We start from the raw sequence: 25,629 nt of genomic DNA, 5'->3' as shown, positions 1-25,629 counted from the left end.
TGAATCCTGACTCAAGCCCCTAACTATGTATAAGATAGATACCGGAGACTTAAATCCAATTCTATTTTATTTGAAATACCTCCTTGACATTACACCATGATGCTTATGCAACCTCCCAGTTATACTTAACCAGATGCCAAACTCAGCCTTTTATATAAAGCCTCACCTACACATTCCTCACACTTGCATGTGAACTTTATACATTAGGACTTTACTCAATTGCTTCTACTGTAATACAAAAATTTCTCAAAAATATTTTTTAGAGGTACATAAGGAAAACTGCAAAACATAACAAAGTTCTGGATCTTTCTATTTCCCAAACACATGTATAATACATCAACAGATACTTACCTGTCATATAATAACTAGATGTACCACATCATGCCTGTCTTCAAAGCACAGAGAGCCATTTGGGGAGACCAGAGCAGTGCAAATAAAAAGGCATCTCTATAAACTTGTGAATTAACTGTAAATACATTAAAAAAAAAAAGTGTGTGTCCATAGGTACACATAAACACATACATCAGATTTCCTAGAACAGTTCTGATTTCAAATATTCTATCCCACTGAATAGATTTGGGACTAAAAGGCAACTGCAGGCTAGAGTGGTAAATACAAGAAACTCGAACAAAACTTTGCAAGAAACGTTGTTGGTGGGAAAGAGGGACAGGACATTCAAGACAGGTGGGACAGTCCTCAGGGTAGAGCAGCAAGATGCACAAGACATTCTAGGAGATCTGAGGGGAGCAGAAAGTGGTGAGTGGGGCAGTGTGTTGACCATTATCACTGGATCAGTCATACAAAGGTAAGCCAGAGGCGAGGCTGACAAGATTGTTGAGGGCTTTAAACTCTATGGAAAGGACTCTAAGCTAAAGAAGATAGGTTAGTGCTCCTAAAGTTTGTTGGGGTTGTGTATATGGGGGTTTTTGGTTTTGTTTTTTTTTTGTAACAATTTTACTGAGCTACCACACAAGTCACCCACTTTAAGTGTACAATTCAGGGATTCTTAGTAGAGTCATTGTGCAACCATCACCACAATCTTAGAACATTTTCATCAACCCAAAAAGAAACTCCAAACATTCTAATTCATTCTACAAGGCCTGATACCAAAGCCAAATAAAGACATCACAAAAAAAAAAAAAAAGAAACTACAGACCAATATTCCCAATGAATATAGAAGCAAAAGTCTCCCACAAAATACTGGTAAACTAAATCCAGCAAGATATTAAAAGGATCTTACACCATGACCAAGTGGAATTTATTCCAGGAATACAAGGGTGATTCAACACACAAAAATCAATAATCATGTTAATAAAAGGAAGAAAAATATACAAGATCATTTCAATAGACAGAAAAAGCATTTAACAAAATCTAACATCCTTTCACAATAAAACATTCAATAAACTAGGAATGAAAGGGAACTTCCTCAATGTGATAAAGGGCATCTACAAAAACACACCTCATACTTAACAGTGAAAGACCAAAAGCTTTCCCCACGAAGATCAGGAACAAGACAGGATGTCCACTCTCACCACCTCTATTCAACATTGTTCTTAAAGTTAAAACCAGTGCAATTAGGCAAGACAAATAAATAAAAAGCATCCAAATAGGACAGGAAAAAGTAAATGATCTCTATTTGCAAACGGTAGGATTATATGTATATAAAATCCTAAAGAATCCCCCCAAAAAAGCTAATAAAGGAGTTCAGCAAAATTGCAGGACATAAGATCAATATACATACTTGGTTGTATTTATATACATAAACAATCTAAAAAATAGTAATTCTACTTAGCATCAAAAAGAATACAAAGGAGTAGATTTAACCAAGTAAGTATGCAATTTGTATACTGAAAACTACAAAAACATCTTTCCTAAAAAATCAAAGAAAACGTCAATAGATCCATGTTCACACATTCAAAGACTTAATATTGTTAAGATGACAATAACCCCCAAATTCATTGACAGAGTCAATGCAATCCCCATTATAATCCCAAATGCCTTTTTTTGCAGAAATGGGCAGAATAATCCTCAAATTCATATGAAATTGCAAGGGGCCACAGATAACTGAACCACTCATGACACAGAAGAACAAAGTGGGAGCATTCACCCTTCCTGACCTCAAAATTTATTACAAAGCTAGAGTAATCAAAGCATAGTGATACTGGCATAAGAACTGACATACCAATCAGTACAGACTTGAGAGTCCAGAAATAAACCCATATATCTATCGCCAACTGATTTCAACAAGAGTGCCAAATCCATACAATGGGGAAAGAATAGTCTTTTCAACAAATGGTACTGGGACAACTGGATATCCACATACAAAAGAATGACTCTGAACCCCTACCTCACACCACATAAAACAACTCAAAATGGACCAAAGACTAAAAATATATGAGCCAAAAGTATAAAACTCTTTGAAGACAAGGAATGTGCATCTTCATGACTTATGGATTTCACAACACATTCTTAATTAGAACACCTAAAACACAATCAGCAACGACAACAACAAAGGAATTAGACTTCACCAAAATTAAAAACATTTGTGAGTCAAAGGGCACAATCAAGCAAATAAAAAAAAAAAAAATCCACAGAATGAAAGTGCTTATAAACCACACACCCAGTAAGGGTATGCAGAATATATAGAAGGGTATGCAGAATATACATAAGGCACTCTTACAACTCAACAAAAGGACAAAGAACCCAATTTTAAAAGGGGGCAAAGGACTTAAGAAAATATTTCTCCAAAAAAGAGGTAAAAATGGCCAATCATCACAGGGAAAGATGCTTAACACGGTAAGTCATTAGAAAATGGAAATAAGACCACCTAGTGATAGTTCTTCAAATACACTAAGGTGACTAGTGAAAAAAAATGAAGGAAAACAACAAGTGCTGGCATGGAATTGGAGATCAGAAACCTCACACATTGCTGCTACAAGGAACATAAAATGGAGAAGCAGGTCAGAAGGTGATGTTGGGAGTGGCGGGGATGAGGAGTAACTGCTGAAAGGAAACAGGGTTTGGGGGCACCTGGGTGGGTCAGTTGGTTGAGCCTCTGTCTTTGGCTCAGGTCATGATCTCACAGTTCATGGGTTCAAGCCCTGCATCAGGCTCTGAGCTGTCAGCACAGACAGCTGCTTTGGATTCTGTGTGTGTGTGTGTGTGTGTGTGTGTGTGTGTCTGCCCCTCCCTTCTCATGCTCTGTCTCTGTCTCTCAAAAATAAACACTGAAAAAAAAGATTTTTTTAATAAAAAAAGTATTTAAAAAAAGGAAACAGGGTTTCTTTTGGGGAGATGAAAATGTTCTGGGATAATGAGGACAGGTGCACAACATTTTGAATGTAATAAAAACCACTGAATTGGATACTTTAAAATGGTGACTTTTAAGTGAATATTACATTAAAAAAAAAAAAAAAAGGACAAAACAGGTACTCTTTAACTATCATTCCCTAAAACTCTCAGCCCTAGACAACCACTAATCTCTGTCTGTATAGATTTCACTATTTACATAAACAGAAGCATGCCACATGGCCTTGCATGTCCGGCTTTTTCCTTGGCATATTATTTTCAAGGTTCGTTCATGTTATAGCATACATCAGTAAGTCATTCCTCAGTATGCCCAAGTAATATTACATCTTATGGCTATACCACATTTTGTTTATCTACTCATCAACTGATGGGCATTTGTGTTGTTTCTACTTTTGGGCTACTATAAATAATGCTGTGAATATCCACCTACAACTTTTTGTGTAGGTAGAGGTTTTCATTTCTCCTGGGCACATACTTAGGACTAGAATATGTCAGACAAATGCAAGCTCTAGGTTAAGGTTTTCAGGAACTGCCGAACTGCTTTCCAAAGTGGCTGCACTAGTTGACATTCCCACCAGCAGCATGCACTGGTTCCAACCCCCTGAACATGTGACTCTTCATATGACGGCAACCACTAACTGTTACTCAAAAAAGAGACTGGAGGACCCTGAATTGGAAAGGACAGACAGTAGAAGCAGAGACAGTCCAAATGGAAGGCTACATAAAAAGGCTCCCAGGGATGGGAGAAATAGAGGAAATGTTAGATAAATGGTACAAAGTTTGTAAAGAGTAAGTTCTGAGGACCTAACGTAGAGCATAATGACCACAGTTAATAATACAGTATTGTAGGGGCACCAGGGTGGCTCAGTCTGTAAGTGTCCGACTCTTGGTTTTGGCTCAGGTCATGATCTTGAGGTTCATGAGTTCAAGCCCCACATGAGGCTCTGCACTGACCATGTGGAGACTGCTTGGGATTCTCTCTCTCCTTCTTTCTCAGCCCCTCCCCCACATGCACACACTTGTTCTCTCCCTCCCTCTGTCTCTCTCTAAAAAATAAATAAACTTAATGGAAAGAACCAAAATGTCCAACGACTGATGAATGGATAAACAAGATGTGGGGTGTATACACACACACACACACACACACACACACACACATATATACACACACAACGGAATATTACTCAGCAATCGAAAAGAATGAAATCTTGCCATCTGCAACAATGTGGATGGAATGTTAAGCGAACTTAAAGACAAATATCATATGACTTCATTTATATGTGGAATTTAGGATACAAAACAGATGAACATAAGGGAAGGAAAGCAAAAATAATATAAAAACAGGAGGGTGGCAAAACACAAGAGACTCTTAAAATACAGAGAGCTAACTGAGGGTTGCTGGAGGGGTTTTGGGTGGGGGAAAGGGCTAAATGGACAAGGGGCATTAAGGAGGACACTTGTTGGATGAGCACTGGGTGTTTTATGCAGGGGATGAATCACTGGATTTTACTCTTGAAATTACTGAACTAAATGCTAACTTGGATGTTTAAATAAATAAACTTAATAATAATACTGCATTATATACTTGAAATTTGCTGACAGTAGATCTTAAGCATTCTCCCCACCATGCCCCCCCCCACAAAAAAGGTAACTATGTGAGGTGACATATGTTTAACCTTGATCATGGGAATCATCACACAATGTATCTGTGTATCAAATCATGTTGTACATTTTTAAAAAAATTTTTAAATGTTTATTTTTGACAGAGAGACAGAGAACCAGAGCATGAGCAGGGGAGGGGTAGAGACAGAGAGGGAGACACAGAATCTGAAACAGCCTCCAGGCTCTGAGCTGTCAGCAAAGAGCCCAACGCAGGGCTCGAACTCAGGAACAGTAAGATCATGACCTGAGCTGAAGGTGGACGCTCAACCAACTGAGTCACCCAGGCGCCCCATGTTGTACATTTTAAATGTATTACAATTTTGTCAATTATATATCAATAAAGCTGGGGGGGGGGGGGAGACAGGCTCACATGCAAGCAGCAATAGTAAAGACAAATATCAAACTAATATTAAATTCCAGGGAAGAGACTCCATAGAAGTTGATGTTTAAATAGCAGATAAAGAAGAAAGAGAACTAAAAAATAATACCAAAATTTCAAGCCCAGAGGATTAAGAAAGGCTAAGGATACCACAGATGGAGGCAGTCTGGCTGGGGTGTCAGACCCCAAGCAGGCTCTCTGCTCTTCCCCATTAACAGCCACATCTGATTGCAGTGCCAGCCGAGTCCCCAAAACACAATGGTGAAGGTTGGAGTAAACAGATTTGGCTGTACTGGGTACCTGGTCACCAGAGCTGCTTTTAACTCTAGTAAAGTGGATGGTCACCATCAATGACCCCTTCACTGACCTCAACTACATGGTCTACATGTTCTAGTATGATTCCACCCACCGCAAATTCAATGGCACAGTCAAGGCTAAGAATAGGAAACTTGCTATCAATGGAAAGCCCATCTCCATCTTCCAAGAGTGAGATCCCACCAACATCATATGGGGTGATGCTGGTGCTAAGTATGTTGTGGGGTGTACTGGGGTCTTCACCACCATGGAGAAGGCTGGGGCTTGTGTGAAGGGTGGGGCCAAAAAAGTCAACATTTCTGCCCCTTCTACTGATGCCCCCATTTTTCTGATGGGCGTGAGCCATAAGAAGTATGACAACTCCCTCAAGATTGTCAGCAATGCCTCCTGCAACATCAATTGCTTGGCCCTTCTGGCCAAGGTCATTCATGACAACTCTGGCATTGTGGAGGGACTCAAGACCACAGTCCATGCTATCACTGCCACCCAGAAGACTGTGGCTGGCTCCTCTAGGAAGCCATGATGGTGGACAGGCTGTCCAGAACATCATCCCTGCTTCTACTGGCACCTACTCTGTAGGCTAGGTCATCCCTGACCTAAATGCTAATCTCACCGGCATGGCCTTCCGTGTCACTACCCCCAACGCATCAGTTGTGGATCTGACCTGCTGCCTGGAGAAAGCTGCCAAATGGGATGACATCAAGAAGGTAGTGAAGCAGGCATCAGAGGGCCCTCAAGGGCATCCTGGGCTCCACTGAGGACTGGGCTGTCTCCTGCAACTCTAACAGTGATACCCACTCTTCCACCTTTGGTGCTGGGGCTGGAAGTGCCCTTAGTGACTACCTTGTCAAACTCATTTCATGATACAGCAATGAATTTGGCTACAGCAACAAGGTGGTAGGCCTTATGGCCCACATGGCTTCCAAGGAATAAGAGCCCCTTGGCCCACCAGCCCCTGAGAGACCAAGAGAAAAAAAGACCCTCAGCTTCTGGGGCGTCCTTGCCCCAACTCATCCTCAAACACACGGAGAATTCCTGACTTGTACACAGTTTCCATCCCAGATCTCCTGAATAAGGGGAGGGGTTTGGAGAGGACTACCTTGTCATGCACGATCAATAAAGTATACTGTACCCCTGGGGAGCGGGGGGAGACTAGGAAAGAGTGCAAGATTTTGGATCTTTTAGACACACAGAGTTTGACAAGATGATGTGACACTGAATTTCTTAGGAGAGGATTACAGAAATCAAGGAAAGGGATGATAATTAGAGAATCACCCCAGAATCAAGAGAAAATTAATTACCATATTCCAGCACATTTTGCTATTATTAACCTTTTACCTCATTTCCAACTAACAGACTATTCTTGAGAGTTTGGGTAACATAATGATAAATAAAAAGCACCTTGAAAGCCAGGATTTTCTCAAAAAAAAAAAATGTATAAAGGACTATTTGACTGGCAGGGCATCCAAAGGGGCTAGAACTAGATAAAAGTCTGCCTAACAAGAACAGAGTTCAAGGTACTATAAAAACTAAACATGGTAGATGGAATCTATCCACTTAGGCAGGACAGAGTCACCTACACATATTTAATGAGAAAATATTCAGAAGGAAGTCTCAGTATCAGGTTAATGCTGCACCGGAACACTGGCTACTAACTAGCTCTGCAAGGTAAGGGAAGTGTTAAGAATGAAGGACAGGAAGGCCAATATCAGATCATTCAGTAACCACCAGTTCATTCAGCAAATAAGTATTGAGAGCCATTAAGTGCCAGAGAATTGTGAACACAGATGTGAAAACTGCCTTTGCGAAGCTTATAACTTGATGGTGGAGAAAGGCAAATAAACAGTCAACTGGTGAGAGGGGAGGTTATTCAGCAGGTACATTTAACAGGAAGGAGGAGGCCCAGTAGAAGAATCATAAAGAATGGCTACGCAAGGGAAATTATATCTACAATGAGACCGAGTAGTAGAATATAACTGGCAACATGTACAGAAGTCTAGAGATGAGAGAAACCAGACAGGTGAGCAGGGAAACCCAATTAGTATGTTAAAATCTAGAATAGCAAGTGCCTTATAAGGTAAAAGCTATATTAAAAACTTTGGGCTTCTTTTGAAAAGCAAAGAGGTATTATGAAATGAATTTATGCACAAAACTAAAAACTACTAGTCAGACTATAATACAAACAACAGATTAAATAAAAACTAAAAAAAAGCAGGAAAACTAGACAGATTACATTTATCCAGAAAAGACATGGTAGGTGTATTAATGTTTAAAAATATATATATTAACAAATCGGTAGTCTGTTCCTTCTCTTCCAAAGAGAATTCTACCCCTGTAATCTCAATTTTGAAAGCAATTTGATTTATTATGGAATAGACTGAGATACTAAGAAAAGAATTGATACATCAAGAACACAGGAGAGACTCAAGCTAAAACTCATAGAGAGTTGGTGTTTATTGTTTGGGAAGAGACTGGTTTAAGGAAGAGTCTGAGGGCTGCTGTCTACTGTGATGAGAAAGAATCAGAAAAATTTATGAACTGATAAAGAGAACTAAGTTTTGCTGTTCTATGAAACCACTTATTTTTCAAAAGAGCAAAGTAAAAACAAATGGTGTGTCCATTTTTTGTCAGTGCTGACACTTGTGTTTCTTTGACTAACAAAGTTAAAAATGGACCATGAGAGAGCTGAACTTTATGCAGGTTACAGTGTCTGAATATGGAAGATGTCAGTGAAATGAAGTGGATAAATTCAGGAAATATTCAATTAGGACAATGGTGAGAATCTGATGACACATAAGAGCAAAAGGAGAGAGAAAAAGCAGTTAATGAGAGCAAAGGCAGTCAGTGAAATAGTTAAAGGAGGAGTAAAAAGGTTTGGAGACAAGTTAATGAGTTCAATTTAAATTGGGTAACAAAAAAAAAAAGAAGAGAGAGATAGAATAGAACAAGCTATTAGATGAGATGGAATCAGAAAAATAATTCACAGTAAGATAAGAAAAAGAAAGAACAGATAGGACAAACAAAACAAAAAGCAATATGGTACCCCAAAACACCAGTAATCAGATTAAATGCAACTGGTCTAAATGCATCAATTAGATTATCAGAGTGAAAAAGACCCAACTCTATGCTGTATAAGAAATCTTTATTTTTTAAAAGTTTATTTTTCAGAGAGAGTGAGCGAGTGCACACAAGCAGGGTAAGGGCAGAGAGAGAGAGAATCCCAAGTGCCGGAGATGCAGAGCCCATACGGGGCCTGAACCTATAAACCGTGAGATCATGACCTGAGCTGAAATCAAGAGCCGATGCTTAAGGGACTGAACCACCCAGGCACCCCTAAGAACTAACTTTAAATGTTAGGACTAGGAACAAGAGAAATATAATGAAGAAGCAAATTGTGATGTACAAAGCAAAGAGGTGGCCCTAAACCACAGAAATGAGGAGCTTTGTTTAGTACAAGAAGGGGGCAGGGGGAAGGGTCTAGAAAAAAAAATTCTTAATATTACAAGTAAGTGTGGTCCAGATACTAAGTTTAGGGTGTACAAGTAAGTGTCCTGAAGGTCTTTACAAGCTGATTATACAAATTTTAATCATTAAAATGTATAATCTTTATTCAAAGTCCACAACTTGGAAACACGGCAGCTCTGAACCTAAAATGTGTCAGCTTTATGGTTGTAACACTTTCCTACCACTTATATCCTCTTCCCTCTTCTGCCAGGTAGTACACAAAACATGATGACAGTCACAGGGGCGGGGGCGGCTACACCTTAGGAAACGTGTGTACTGCATCAAGTATGCATTTATAGGCCCTTAACAATTAACAAAGCCGGAGCGCCTGGGTGGCTCAGTTGGTTAAGCATCCGACTTCGACTCAGGTCATGATCTCATGGTTCATGGGTTCGAGCCCCGCATCGGGCTCTGGCCTGATGGCTCAGAGCCTGGAGCCTGCTTCTGATTCTGTGTCTCCCTCTCTCTCTGCTCCTCCCCTGCTCACGCTGTCTCTTTCTGTCTCTCAAAAATAAATAAATAAATGTAAAAAAAAAACAAAAAAAACATTAAAAAAAACAATAAAGGCTTCCTCACCTCTTCCCCATTGCATTCCTATTTAATAAATTTAAGCTAAAATACTTTCAAATGTCTAATTTGTATCTCTTAAGATAGAAAGCTGAGTATCCATGTTGCTTCCCTTCATAAATCTAACGCTGCGTGTTTGTTCCTTGATTCTTTAATGCCTACATTCTTTAAAATAGCAATGCAAAATGTTATCTGAATTTTACCAAATACATATTTCGGCCACTTTTTAAACTTTGAAATAAAAGTCTCAAACACTGTAAGAAGTTGTGCTAATTACAAGAAAGGTGGGAACAATATGGTGAAGATCCAACATGCTTAGCATGTTATCTTTGTTTTATTCCTCTTTAGCAAAAGATGGTTTTTGCGAAAGAAAAGCGTAAAAATTATTTTTTTCGAGCTTTTACTTTGAGAAGACTGAAAAGTTCACATCCATGGTTGTAATTTGTTTCTCTTGGATCTAAACATACACCCACCCACTGGCTTCAGAAAACTGCTTGGACAGAAACCTGAGACAGTGATACTTCCTGGAATTTCAATTGAAAAAAAAAAAAAGAAGAAGAAATTAAGAAAGAAAAAGTATCCTTTCCATGAAGGGATAACCAGTAGCAAATAACGCAAATGTTCTTTTAAATTAATGCCCATTGGTAAAAACCCATTCTTACACAAAAGATACATGCATTCATTCAACAGTTCTACAACTATTAAGAAGGTGATTTATAGAATGATTCCCCCTCTCACACACTTGATACACAGTAAGATTCCATTAAACATTAAGCAAAATGTAGGAAAAATTTATTTACCCACAGTTTTGCAGGAACATTCTTAGTCCCCAAAATGCCTCCCCACTTCTCTTTGCTATTGACTGGCTGCCTCTCCATGTGAACAATCAGATTCTTAGGAACAAAGACTGCAATCTTACACCCATATCCCTAGAGCCTCACACAGTGTTCGGCATATAGTAAGGTAGTCCAAGATCATAGATCTGATAAATGAGTACTTGGATCATATTCACTAGGTAGTATGCAGCTACAAACAAATCCCAGTAACCACAGAAACAGACCCAGTTCAGGAATCACTCCAGATCCTTTCCTCTCTCTTAATCCAAACTCACTTGGTTGTCCTTTCTCTGTATGTATTTCTAAGGCTGAAATGACCAGTTTTGAATTCTTAGTATCGGTTGGTCTTACTGTGAGCTTATCAACAGCTCAGGCTTACTCATCTTTGAATCTCCAGCTTAAAACACAGTAAGAGTGGCCCAAATTTGTCTCATAATTGCTGTACAAATTCCAAAGAAAACTCCTTCCTTAAATCGTATTCCCAAACTTCAGATTTTGTAGTAAACACAATGTACTTCATTGGTAACAAGATTTACTATTGCAATTAAGTTAAATATTTGATCCTAGTCACCTTTATAAATAAATAGTACCTAAAGAGGAAAATTCATAGCACCAAATTTTACTGCACAGAAATACAAAATGAGGCCTCCTTGGGCAGCCTCCTTTAACAGACAGTAACAGTCACTAGAACAGATATACAGGGTAAATATATGTTCTCCATAAAATCTGACATGTAATATTTCTAATTTTTTCTTTAATGTTTATTTACTTTTGAGACAGGGAGAGACAGAGCATGAACAGGGGAGGGTCAGAGAGAGAGGGAGACACAGAATCTGAAACAGGCTGCAGGCTCTGAGCTGTCAGCACAGAGCCCGACGCGGGGCTTGAACTCACAGACCGCGAGATCATGACCTGAGCCGAAGTCAGACGCTTAACCGACTGAGCCACCCAGGCGCCCCTGACATGTAATATTTCTAAAACACAGATATCTGTAATTATGTCTCTTCTTTCAAAAACAAAAACAAAAAACAGTAATTTTTTTTAAAGGCTTCCGGTAGTTCAGCAGGGAGAATGAATACAAAACTCTTCAGTAGGAGCTCCTAAATTTAGCACTTGCTGGCTCCAATCCAGATCTTCAGCTTATCTTCTGCTTCCCATCTCCTAATCTCCGGCCCTACCAGCCCCCTCAACACAAAATGAATCTTCACGCTTCCGTGTCCTCATTAATGCTGACTCTTCTCTGTCTAGACTGTCTACTTCCCATGTCTATACTTAAAAGCTTGGGTTGGATTTTTTTTTTCTTCCAGGTATAAGGTTAAAAATAAGCAGTTTGCGAACAAAACCAACAATAGCTCTTTTACTGATTTTTAAGTCACAGGGTATGCAGAATAAAACATGAGGCTAGGGGGAGCCCAATCAAGTTATTTGGTAGTTTACTGGGTGCACACACGCAAACACACACATGCACACGTGAGCGTGCTCACCAATCACAAGGCCATGAAAGAGAAGTCTGGTAGATGGCAAACCAACCCATCAGGCAGCCTCTAGCATTCTGATAGTACCCACTGACAGAGTAACCAGGATGCCAAGAGCAGTAAAGTCAGACTAAAATGGGTCAAGAGTAATGCAGTCCCTCCCCTGAGACAGCCCTGACATATACGTGGTGGGTGATGGCAATCCTCCCAATGGGCAGAACCAGGGGCGGGAAGATCCAATCAGGACTCACACGTCAAGGACAAGTTAGGTGTAATCACTACTGTTACTTATCTAATCACCTACCGTATGATCCACACAACTGATGACCTACAGAATGTGATTTACAGCTGCTCAATGGAACAGAGCAAAGGGAGGTCTCAGGGAAGCCTGACCAACGGGGCTGACCACTGACATACAGGATGAACGGAAATGGGACCGGCGGAATGAATATCACTGGTAGACCCGGTTCTGAGGCAAGACCTTGCCTATAGATGCAGTACGTCAACAGTACACTCTGCCCTTGGTGAGGGAAGGACCTTCGTGATTGGACCTATAAAAGCTACACTGAACAGATACATGCACATTTACATATTGTGCTTAGACACACAGAAAAGTATGTGTATATACATACATATCAGACAAAAGGGTTGAAACGTAGTATTCCTGACAACTCAGCTGCCACACTCCACTTCCCCCCCCACCCCCCATCACCATCTCCCTGACCTTTTCCTCCCACCAGAGTCAACCCCAGACTAATGTTAACTAGTTCCATTCACACCATTTAGATTCAGCCATCATTTGCTGATCTTATCCTCATTCTCAATCCTTTCACATCTTCTCTCATTATCACCCCCTATAGTTCCAAGTTAACCATACTACGAACGTCAGAATTCAGTAAATGTGAGCCAACAAAACAGCACAGTTATAACAAGAAAATTTGTTTTTGTTGTATTATCTATATAGTCAAAATAAATATTCTTCTCATTGAACCCCAGAGTAATGAGAACAGGGGAGGAGGATAGTTTTTCTCTTCTGGACAAGAGCTGGTCCCAGGTATCTAACAATCAATCCCCTGGGGAGGGTTTTCCTTCTACTTTTACCTCTAACCCTATAGGAATATCCATATTAAGAAAGAGATCAGCTCTGACATGGAGTTTATTGTAACAGGGTCTGTCCTGTACCGGTTGTATATTTAGCTTAAATACACACGCACACACACGCACACACACGTAATGGCATGACAAGGCTTGGTATCATTATAAAACAAGGCCACTGATGGCTAGACATATACAAACATGTAATCCCTGTGCACCTCTGCCCCAGATGACAGGCGTTGGGCTGCAGCAGAATCAGCTCTTGTTGGGAATCAGTGAGCCAGCTGTCCAGGAAGGGCCAGGGCTTATGTGATCAAATCTTCACTTGTTTCAAAGACTTCTTAACAGTTCTAATAAAGACTTGTTAGGCTTTTATGACCCTGGAGAACAACCAAAATGATCAGCCTCTCCCTTTCAGACACACATATCTTTAAGCAATAAATGTACACACTTCCTACTAATTGAGAACTTCCAACTGAGTCCATATAAATGAATGAATGCCCTATGGATTATTATTTCCCAAATTAAGTACTACCAGCTTAAGAATTTACAGAAACACATTCTCCATATTTTGCCAAGGGAAAACAAGCAGCTTTAAAAGGATAAGGTTGTTGTTTTAACCCATGTGTACATATTTGCAGATAAAAGACAGGACATGCTCAGCCCAAATGATAATCCTAAATGTGGACAATGACAATTTTTTGCTTTATTTCTATTTTTTTATATTATCATGTTTTCTTCACTGCATATGTGTTACTATGATTAACAACAACAACAAAAAAAAGATTTAAGGGGCGCCTGGGTGGCTCAGTCAGTTAAGCATCTGACTTCGGCTCAAGTCACGATTTCACAGTTCGTGAGTTCAAGCCCCACATCGGGCTCTGTGCCGACAGCTCAGAGCCTGGAGCCTGTTTTGGATTCTGTGTCTCCCTCTCTCTCTGCCCCTCCCCCGCTCATGCACTCTCTCTGTCTAGCAAAAATAAAAAAAATAAAATGTTAAAAAAAAAGATTTAGATAGATTCAAGTCCATTAAAACAAACACTGTGAAGTTTTCTCCCTTTATTTCTGGACTCCTGCTTTAGCAGTTTTCAAGGCAGTGCAAAACAGGATGAATAAGTCCCTGCAAAATTATAATAAACTGGTACCATGCCATGTGGTATAGATTAACCTAAAACAGAGGTACATTCATACTATCCGTCTTTGAGCTTGGCACTGGTATACAAGAAATTACTAGACTCTAAGAGGCACACGCTTTCAGACACGGTTACATCAGAGGCCTTTTTTTTTTTTAAGTCAGATTTTAACTGGATTTAAAAGAATGAGAGGAATTTCCTGGATTTTATCAAGCCAGTTTCCCAACAGATTTTCACCCACACTTCTTAATACAAGGATTAAAGCCACTTAGCAAATTAGAGCTCATTCTTGCCACTCAAAATGCTATTAAGAACATATAAATTAAGAGATCTTTGAAAAACAATACACATCAACAAAAGGCTTAGAGCTCCTGCTCAGAATTCGTTGTTGTAACAGTTTCCTATAAAGTCGGTTGAAAAGCATCAAACATACAAGGGCCTAAGCGCAGGCGGGATCTACTTTCGGACCACACAGCACTAGGGAGAGATGGGGAACACAGATCTACACTCAATGGAGAAAGAGCCTTTCTTGTTTTGTTATCATAGGACAAGTATCACTGTCAAGTCTTCACCACAACTTCATTAAAATACCAAGCCATATATACGCACAATTTAACACAGCACAAGGAGGACAGGGACAGATTTTTTCAGAACTGCAAAATGGCATCTGCAGAATGTCTCCAAGGAACCACAAAGGCACTTCTTTGGCCCTGACAAAGAGAACAATGTTTCCACTTGGACACTACAAGACTATTGCATTTCAGAGTGGGGGGTGTGGGGGGGGGGGGAGGCAATAAAAATTAACACAAAACAGAACTGAACGAGCAGAAGGACAGCCTGTAGGGAAGAATTAAAAGAAAGTATTGAGGATACAAGTTTCACTCATTACAGTGCACAAAAGTAAGAGTCCTTATGGTTTTAAAAACTGGAGAATTTCAAACATTAACTTTGAAAAGAAAACTTACAACTAAAAAAACTCAGGGGGCGCCTGGGTGGCTCAGCCGGTTAAGCATCCGACTTCAGCTCAGGTCATGATCTCAGTTCGTGAGTTTGAGCCCTGCATTGGGCTCTGTGTGGACAGCTCAGAGCCTGGAGCCTGCTTCAGATTCTGTGTCTTCCTCTCTCTCTGCCCCTCCCCCACTCACACTCTGTCTCTCAAAAATAAGCGTTAAAAAAAAATTTTTTTAATAAAAAAAAAAAACAGAACATAAAACTACTTATCTCACCAAATCAACCAAGTTTTTTAGGTTCATAAACACTGTGCTTCTATAATTCACGTTGCTTAAAAGGCAGCTTATAAACAAGCTACACATATTTAATTTCTCATGACCACGCTGAGAATATAGTATCAACACCTCCATTTTACAGATAAGGAAAGGGACTATCAGGCAGATCTAATCTCAATTCCAACTCCCTCACTTATTAGAGCTAGGACTTTTGAGTTTCTTTCCAAGACACTTTTACCTTGATTTTCAGGACTATCAACATCAAAGAACAGTCACAAAGATTAAAAACAAACTATTGTCCAAAATGGGAGAATATATTTCCTAAATATATATATATTTCCTAAAATATATACTACAATGGAACTAGAAGCTTAATAAATTAAGGGTGGGGAAATGAGGATATACCTACTTTTAATCAACCAAATAACATTTTCTAAACACTGTTAAGAGACAGGTTTAAGAAACACCTTCAGGGGAAACACACACACACACACACACACACACACACACACACACATCTGATGAGTGCCAAGGGCCAGGATTAATTATAAAAAGTGAGTATGTGAACACACTGGATGAAGAAAGATCATAATCAGGGCCTTATGCTATTCCTCTTTCACTTGAAGTGTATGTACTTTATCTGCAGTAGATAGTACCCTAGACAACTTGATGCTTTTGTATCATGGAAAAAACAGTTAAAATTATGAACAGCACACTGATTAAAATAAGTAGAACTGTACATATTTTACCAACAGGTACATTTTTCTCATAACTATTTCTTCCCCATAAATTGTTAGCCCTACTTTGAACCTCTACACAACCTCAGTAACTGCAGAAAGAAAACCCAAATTCTTCCACATGAAATGCAGAGTCCCTAGACTCTGGCTGGACCCTCCTTTCCAGCCTTTCTGCTGAGTTCTGCCCATGAAGAAGGGTATTGTTAAGAGAAACGCCACTCCAAATTGCAGGCTCACTCTGTCAGCCCCTTCTCAAGGGTCAACGGCATGCCTATCATCTCCCCTATCATGGGGCCAAGTCCAGCTACCATGCTAGGACCTGGCCAAAGACCTCCCTGCCACTCCCAGCTCAATGTCACCCGATCCCTCCCCCTTTTCTCTCAGCCCTTTCCACAGTCTGGGCCCTATGCCCACCTTTCACCTACTAAATACATCTGTTACTCCTCTCTGTATCCTCCACAGCAAAAAACACACCCCTTTGCACAAACTTATGCTTAGTGCATTTGGATAGAAAGAAATGAGGTTGGAAGAAAATACCTTTAAGAAACTTAAGCACCGATTTTTTTTCTCCAAACAGTTCTAGGCATCATGAACTTATTTTTCTATTATGCAACATAATCACCTTAACGATTCAATAAAGTAAGCCTAATATTAAATAGCAGTCTACTGGTATATTATTTTGGCACATTTATAATGAGAAACCTCATGCCATCTTTTAAGATTCATATTAGCAAAGTGTAAGGAACGTAGGATTTACTATCTTCAGTCTGCATGATTGGTTCTCATGGATTTAAGACTGACCTAAAGGCTATTATCTTCAAAAAGGTATTAAATTCTACGAAAAACAAAACAAAAAAATGGTTCTAAAGCAACTCCTTTGACAACATATTTTCGGCTATACAGTCCTCCTGAACAGTATCATTTTAGATAGGGGAAGGACCCAAAAGAATTTAGCCAATCCTTTATGTCACAGACACTAGAGAATCTAAGAAATTTTAAACCGAGCAACGTGACTGAGGAATCTTCTTAGAATATCCTGGGCAAAGGCAGAAATCTAACCTCCTGGCAAAGGAGATCTGCCAGGCGTTTCTCATTTGCATTAACCTGTTAAATCAACCAGGTGATGAGGTCATGTTTCTGAATGAATTTGCCGCTCAGCATTTTCTCAAAAGCTTTATTTTTCCCCAAACACTTTCCTCTTGGTATCTTCTCCCACCACTCTTCACACTGCTGAGCTCCCACTTCCCTACAGGTGTAAAAATTGTATGCAACTGTTGAATAGTAATTAAAACACAACAGCCACAGGCGTTACTATAATCTCTCCTTCAGGCGTGGCGTTCATCTGATGGAAGGATGGAGGGCCTTCCTTCCCCCGTTCCAGTCTGCCATGATCCAGGAATCACGGCAGAATGCAGGGACAAGCAATGGCTGGGAGAGTGGAGGGGCACCTGTCCAGGAAAGCAGCAGCTGTGGCTGTCAGAACGGAGGCAGACGACCAGGAATTCACTATTTTATTCTTCTGGAACACATACGTATAATCGTGTAACGGTTATACAGAACTTTTAGAATATGGCTATATAAATACAATGTAAGCCTGTCTTCCAGGAAACCTGGCCAACCCAAATACCGCACGCCCAAATCTGGACCCTATCTGCGCTGGCTCCTCACTGGTCTTCACTCTCTACTTACTTCTGCTGCATGACGGCACCGTCGGAGATAGAAGTCCCGGATATTCGTTCCGTTCTAGGAGAATGGCACTGAAATAACAAATACCACTACCCTCTTGCGGTCAAAACAGAGCATCCAAAAGAAAAACACCAACTCACATTTACTGGTAATGTTTTCACTGGGTAATCACAGAGCTCTCCAGAACTCACACCTGCAGCCCAGGTCTGCAATCAGCGCCACCACCTTGCTCATTGGCACCGCACGATCCAAGGACACCTGGATTAGGATAAACGCCTTAAGTAGCAGTGCTGACACAATTCAGTTCCTAATGCTTATGTCACAGGGGGCCCAGCCCGGGTCAGAAAATAATACGACCGATACGAGAACCCAACAGTAAACAGAAGTATCTTTAGGAAGCAGAAGTCCTTTTCCAATCATAAAATTCCCAAGTTACTTTACTCCTTTTGCAGAGCCAAACAGAAACAGGTGGAAAATAATTCCAAAAGGCCTCAGGGGTATGCAGATCCATTATTTTTTCAATATGACAAAAAAAAAAAAAAAAGTCTCCAAGAGAAAGATCACACTCTAGCAACATATGAAACTTTCTGCACAAGTGCATTGCCTCCATGCAGCTCTTTCAGGGAAAGGTGCAGATGTGTATGCACACACACCACACAATGGATACTTGCTCCGTAAAGCGGTGTGGCTGTTTTCCTGTGCAGTTCCTGGAATTGGTCTCCTTTTGTATCAAATCTGTGTCCTGACACTTTTCTACCGTGAACAAGTCAACAAGGAGACGGGGAGGGCTCCAAAGCCTATTCTAAGGCAAACAGCTTACTGAGACAGGAAAAAGGCAAGCGGTGGATCAAAAAAGAGATTTTTTATATTAAACTAACTTTTTGGCACAACACTAGAGAATAAATTAAGTACAGTATTATAAGAAACACCGAGGACCATTGGGAGAAAAAAGATTTTTCTTTAGTTCTGCGTCTTCCTACTTTAGCTACCCAGGCTGTTCCCATCCTATTTCTCCAGCACCCAAGCTGTCATCTCTAGTCTAGTCCCCACCCACCCCAATCATTTGGAAAACTTCTGGAAAAGCACTAAAAGTATAATCAACTTCGCCAAATGACATTCACATTCTGTCCCCACCCTAATACTTGGCTATCTATCCTTATTTCACGATCTCTTTCCACTCTTTCTGTCATCCTGCCCCCACCTACAAATATATCCTAGTAACTGTTATTTCCTTTCTTCCCCACTCCCCACTCCCTATTCCTGAGATTTTCTACACTAAATTTCTTCACCCCCTTCAGTCTGCCTTCAATTCTTCCCTCCAGATGCAGAGAGCCAAGATGTACAAAACCATTAAGTCTTCAAGATGCAGACAGAATTTAATATGCTAGGGACTTTTGGTGGAGGAATTTTTCCAAGGAAAACAGAAACGAAGGATTCTCCCTCACCTATTTTTCAGACCTCCCTCCTATCTCACTAAGGTCCCTGCAGCTGTTTTACAGTTTGCTCTAGACTGACTAAGGTCAAGCAGAGGTGAGGGCGAGTCTGAGACTGGGTGCACCAGGACATCGTCTGAAGCCCTAACTGCCTCAGAAAGGACACGGAACTGACTACCTGTTGACCCAAACCGACGGGCAAATCATGCTAGACTTGTTTCCTTCTGCAGAGATATTCCTGAGCACAACAGCTCACAGAGGTGGAAACACAAAGCCACGTGCCCTGATTTGCCCCAAGTGTGCTCAGCACCTTTTTAACAAGTCAGAGTAACAACAGCGAACCAGGAGTTGCTGTGCTAGAACCAGGAAGACAAAGTGAGGGGACAGAGAGAGGCAGGAAGGAAGGGGATGCTAGGACAACCTCCCCATCCCTGAGAAGCTGATAAACTAGACACTAACACACACAACCCCCCGGGAAGTTACCATTCATCAAATACTCAAATGTCAAGAAAACACTAGAAAAAAAATGCCAGAAGACTGTGTGAGCAACTGCCAAAGGAATGATACGGCCTAAGAATTCCTATAGGGATTCAGGGGGGGAAAAAAAAGGCAAATATATTCCAGAGTGGAAGAAATTTGGCATAGGAGAAGATAATTAATAGTTGGGCAAAACCGCTAAAATGTTTTCAGAGATTTATTGGTTTTAACACAGCGGAAAAGAAAAACTTCCAATATACTGATGCTTATTCTATCTAAATGTAAAACATACATTTTTAACTTCCACTCCTTTCAGGTTCACATCAAATGGCCCTAAAATAGCAGCAATTCAGCCACATCATAATGGTTTTCAAACCACTCCAAATTACTTGGGGCAAATTAACTGTGTGTCTGGGCAGTTTCAAGGTTTCAGGGTTTTCATACTCAAGGTTCTAGTGAAATGGATTTAACTCTCTAGGGCAACGATCTCTAATTTATCCTAGAGGCTAATACTTCACAAATTCTCGCCAGTAAAGCGAAATAGGCAGAGTGTAGGAAGTAAACTGGAACAGGCAGTGGTTAACCAGTTCCAACTCCGGTTCTGAAAGTAACAATTTCAAGCAAGTCATTTAATGTCACTTTACTAAATTTCCTCATCTATAAAGACCCGAGGATAGATTAATTCTCTCTTAAAGTGCCTTACAGTTCTGAAATCCCACATTTAAAAAAATTACTTTGACAGGGCAAACAGCACACAAAATAAAGTTGAATGAAAGTGGACATCAAAACCAAATATATAGTATGAGCCCTGCTTTGTGAAATGCATACAAGTACATTTACTGAAGCATTCATTCTATAAGCTATGAATGTAGGGTACAAGAATAAAAACCACATACTATAAATAAGTGATCGTGTCTGAAAGGGAGAATAAAGCTTTTATTATTTATGGTTCTCCATATTACAAATTTTATTCAACATGCAAGTTTACCATTAAAAAGATTCAATCCCTTGAATCCAGACTTGACATTTGGAATCCAAGCACTTCGGCCTCTATGAAATATGCTGAAAATCAGAGTTCTCTTAGCAACACTATAGTCCAGTCTTCAACAAGGAAGGGGAAGAGAGGGGTGGAAACCCTCAACTTTGTTCTTCCACAGCTACTTTTCTCATCTAGTTTGAAGCCCCTCCTCTGTCCCCACCCTTCCCCAGAAAAATCTCTTGGGAGTGACTGAACGCAAGTAACCTAAAACTGGAATTTCTGGGACGGTGTGCTTTTCAAAAAGCACTGGATTTCCATCTACCTCTACACACCCACACACATACACATACACACACGCGCACACACACACACACACACACACACACACACAGAATTGAATTTCATACTTATTTTTTGCAAAAAAACCCTCACAGTAGTACTTAAGTGTTCTTTTTAAAAAGGGCACAGGGGGCACAAGGCAGGGGCAGGCTATGTAGGAAAAAAGAATGATGTGGCACCCAAGGAAGTGACGTCACTACCAGCCATGGCTCTGAATAGTCTCTGGAAAACAAGCTGTAGCTAGAATCCCTTAGCCCACCTAACACTATTTAACAAAAACACAGTCCTTCCTAGGCCCAGAAAACCTTACTCACACATGACTGCTCTTCTTTAGAAACCCTAAACTCAACTATTCAGCTTTAAATGTTTTGTAGAACACAGCATCAAATATGTTAGGACCATTTTTAGAAAGCTAAACTTTAGCTGTTCTAAATTTTATTTAATATCTGGCAGGCCTGAGAAGAACTAATTCTGCACTCTGCCTATAGGCAGGATATAGGGACTCCCAACTCACGGCAGGAGACAGGCATTGGCTTGGAAAAAAGAACCCTACATACACCCCAACTCCAAATGGAGGGAAGACTTGGTTGCGAAAGGGGTGGGCACAGTGGGGAATGAGAGATGTCAAAAGTGAAATTGAGGGGTGCTTGAGGGGCTCAGTAGGTTAAGTGTCCAACTCTTGATTTCAGCTCAGGTCATGATTTCATGGTTCGTGGGTCTGAGCCCCATGTCAGGTTCTGTGCTGGCAATGCAGAGCCTGCTTGGGATTCTCTCTCGCGCTCTCAAAATAAGTAATTTTTTTAAAGTGAAAGTGAGGGGCACTTGGCTGGCTCAGTCAGTGGAGCATGTGACTCCTGATCTCAGGGTTGTGAGTACAAAGCCCACACTGTGTGTACTTTTTTTAAAAGTAAAATAAAAAAAAAAAACAAAAAAAGGAAAATTGAGAGGTGAGCCTCAATAAGAAAATACAATGCCAGGCTACTCATACAGATAAACATAAAATAATGTAGGTAGAATGATGGTTTCTAACATAAACACTAAGTTAATGTTAGCTATTATTGTCTTGCCCCACAGCAACAGTCATTAAGGAAATACTAACTCCCCAAGCCTACTTATGAAGGTCCAATTAATCTATAATGCACCTGAAAGTACTTGAAAATTTAACAGCAAGTTTTAACAATGCTAAGGGAAACACACAACAAGGAATTGCAACTGCAACACATTTGCTCTTCAGGAGGAATAAGTCGGCCCCTTCCATTCACAGTAGAAAGCAGCCAGTGAAGAATCCCTATGCGGCCACTCCTCCAGCAAGGGGCCAACCCGGAGACGGGGTACCTGACAAGAGGCTGGGGTAAGAACTCTGGGAGACAGCGCATGAAGTGCTACAGGAACTGGGCCTTGGCCCAATCTCCCGACTCCCCAGTCCACAAGGGCCCGGGCACCTTTCCATCCCTGTTGAAGAGCCCCAGAAAGTAGTCTCCTGCTCCCCACTGCCAACGCCTGACCAACGTCCAGTATGAAGGCGTGCTAGACACTCTGCCTCCCAGGGTCAGTCCAGAAAGCAACACAAGGCCTTGCAACTTATTACCATGATTTTACTACTCAGAACAAATGGGGAGGTGGCCAAGGGAAGTCTAAATATGCTTGCCTGTTTTCACTTAACATTCGAAAGGCAAAGCCAAAAATCACACTCAAATGCTAATGCTAGTATTTTTGCACTTGTAAAAAAAAAAAAAAAAAAATCAAGACAGCAGGAGGAAGGTTCCAGAACTTCTACCTTGCAATTCCTAAGTGTGTCTACTTGATTTTTTTTTAGAGTTGTTACCCTCACAACGCTCTAAAAATTTTCAATTTTCTATTGCTGATTATGTTTTATGGTTGATCCATCACTGTCAAAGTTGCTGAAACCTCTCTCCATGTGACCTACCTCAAAGCACATCAAAAGTCTTACAAGACTCAGTTCTTACAGATCTTAGCAATAACCCAGACTCTGGTATTTCCCTAATCTAGTTCTCAGTCTGACAGTGAAGGGGCAGAGACCCAGTGTTGAACCAGAAGCTCACCCAAGATCTGAGCCATACTTTTCTCCACCAGCCCACAATGTTTAAGGTCTTTTCTAGGGAAGAGGGGAGCTGAATCCCAAACCTTCCCATGTATAATGCATTTCAAATTGAAGTCATTTTTATTACCATACTCCTACTGCTTGTTATAATGTGCAAAGCAGTGTGTGAGTGTGTGTGTGTGTGTGTGTGTGTTCCATTCCTACTTAAAAAGCAAATCTCAATGACCCTGCCCTCCTCACCATCTCAGCTACCCATTCCCACGGTCATACCCCAAGCACTGGCTTTCAATTTTGTCCAAATGTGACCCAGAGTAAAATATTTCCTTCCCAGCCCAGTTTGCAAATACAATGTAAACACACCCAGTTTTAATGGAAACAAAGTTCTCAAATGACTATGCATGATCCATTCTGATCCAGACCTAAACTCAGGCCAATTGTGCTAAATCCAGACCCAACCCCTGGGTTCAGGGAGCCCTCTCTCTCTACCAGTGGATTTCCTCAACCACAAAAAAGGGCACCTCTTTCCTCCCACTCCCCCCTCTTCCAAAGGGGAAGCTTTGTGCAGGGGCAGTATCATGGCCCTTGAAGCTGATCTGAGACACGATTATTACTAATTGAAAACTTTTCCCAAAAAGGGAAAACTCTTTAATTCACGTAAAAATTATGCACAGGTTAGGGGCGCCTGGGTGGTTAAGTCGGTTAAGCATACTTCGGCTCAGGTCATGATCTCACAGTTCCTGGGTTCGACCTCCGCATCGGGCTCTGTGCTGACAGCTAGGAGCCTGGAGCCTGCTTCGGATTCTTTGTTTCCCCCTCTGTCTGCCCCTCACCTGCTCATGCTCTGTCTCTCTCAATAATAAATAAACGTTAAAAAGAAAAAACTTAAAAAAAAATTCCACACAGGTTAGATAAGACCCTGAGTCTCATGTTGATTCTTTTTCATATTCTAAATACCAGTCATAGCCTTCTAAAATGATTTCTTGAAAAATCCTGCCCTAGAAGCAGAATCCTATCATTATCTCGAATTCCTGCATCTTGACCTCTGATTATCTTCCATCTTTCTAGCTCAATCCTTCTTCTACCCCAACTCCAACAATTCTATGACCTGAGCAGCCTGCCCCTGTCACTACCCAAGTCTTCATTACCCTCCTTCAACAGCTTGGCTCCCATGGGCCACCATTATACCCTTGACCCCATTATACCCTTGACCCCCAGCTCCTCTCTCCACCATGTTCCCATGTTCCATATAACTCTGGCCTTACTTACTTGCACCGGTGCAGCAAAAGAAAAATAGCTTTGAGAACTTTTCTCAAATTCCCAGCCACATACTTTAACTGGACTCAGATATCTCCAGAGATCTCATGACAGTCCCCTCATCATTCTACACTCCCACGCTCCTGAACACAGATTTCACACCTGTGCAAAAAGCAAAAACAAAACAAAACTACAGACTAAAACTATAGGACATTGGAAATTGGATTTTCCTATGGCTGCATCCATAATCCAACTACAGCTGTCTTCCAATAAGGAAAACCTGGTACTGTTTAACAATCTCAAAGATATAAATAAAAGTTACTAGACTAAAAAACAAAAAAAAAAAAAAACACCTTTCCAGTATAAGGCTGACTTCTAGTATATTTAAGAGCACTGAACCATTAAAGAATAAAAGAAGAAGTGTGTTTATTCTCAAAGTGTTCTTGTTTTCTTTTCTTTTACAAAAATGTTTGCTAATATTCTCTTTAATTCTCTTAACAAAGTAGTCCATGTGCCGTCCCGCCTCTCTAATCACTGACAGGCATAACAGTTTATTGTCCAAATATAATTTGCTCAGCCATGCAAACACCTGTGCAATGAAGCATGTTCAATTTGCAAGGGACAAGTCCAATGGCATGATCACAGTGATAAGCACTGATGCCCTGCTAGTGGGCCTTCTGCTGAAAGAAAGCTTTTCCCATAATTATCTCTATTTTGGATCAAAATGTCTAATAAACGCTTTCATGTAATTCAACAGAAAAACAAAATACACACATTATAGAATTGCTATTTACTCTACCGCAGGCCACTAATGATGATACTAATGCAGTTTAAAAAAAAAAAAAAAAAAAGAGTAAAATGAGGCCCTTGAATAGAAGTAAAGCTAAGGAAGCAGATCTTCCCGAGGAGGCAATAAAAGGTCAAGCCCAGAATGTCATGTGTGAGATAGGAGTGCTGCCACGGGGAGATCACTGCAGGACTGCCCGGGTCATTTCCATCACTTTAAAGCACAGTTCTTCCTAGAGGGAGGGGAACACACATGACACAGTTGAGAAATCTAGACTGAAATCACATCGCCGCAAATAGGCAGATTATATTCCAGAACGTGCAGAGCAAGAAGATAACCGAGCTTGAAGGAACCTCAGGTAAAAGACACAAACA

The 25,629-nt window shown here is 40.6% G+C and overlaps 1 protein-coding gene and 2 pseudogenes across 22 annotated transcripts in view; 2 read left to right on the top strand and 1 right to left on the bottom strand.

The window, feature by feature from the left end:
• The window catches only part of EPB41L2 (erythrocyte membrane protein band 4.1 like 2), a 219,046-nt gene that overhangs the window by 143,861 nt on the left and 49,556 nt on the right, over positions 1 to 25,629 (bottom strand). For 2 of the 22 annotated variants that reach the window (XM_027056891.2, XM_053222245.1), the window contains exon 2: positions 18,065 to 18,182. The exons of the other annotated variants lie outside the window; for them this stretch is intronic. The gene's annotated coding sequence lies outside the window, so the exon portion shown is untranslated. The remainder of the gene's footprint in view (positions 1 to 18,064; positions 18,183 to 25,629) is intronic. 22 annotated transcript variants of the gene reach the window in all.
• LOC106975378 (glyceraldehyde-3-phosphate dehydrogenase-like) lies at positions 5,609 to 6,667 on the top strand (annotated as a pseudogene).
• LOC113599017 (uncharacterized) lies at positions 23,768 to 23,888 on the top strand (annotated as a pseudogene).

The sequence above is a fragment of the Acinonyx jubatus genome, chromosome B2 (genome assembly GCF_027475565.1).
Source record: "Acinonyx jubatus isolate Ajub_Pintada_27869175 chromosome B2, VMU_Ajub_asm_v1.0, whole genome shotgun sequence".
Classification (NCBI taxonomy): Eukaryota; Metazoa; Chordata; class Mammalia; order Carnivora; family Felidae; genus Acinonyx; species Acinonyx jubatus.
This window is presented reverse-complemented; position numbering and strand designations above follow the sequence as displayed.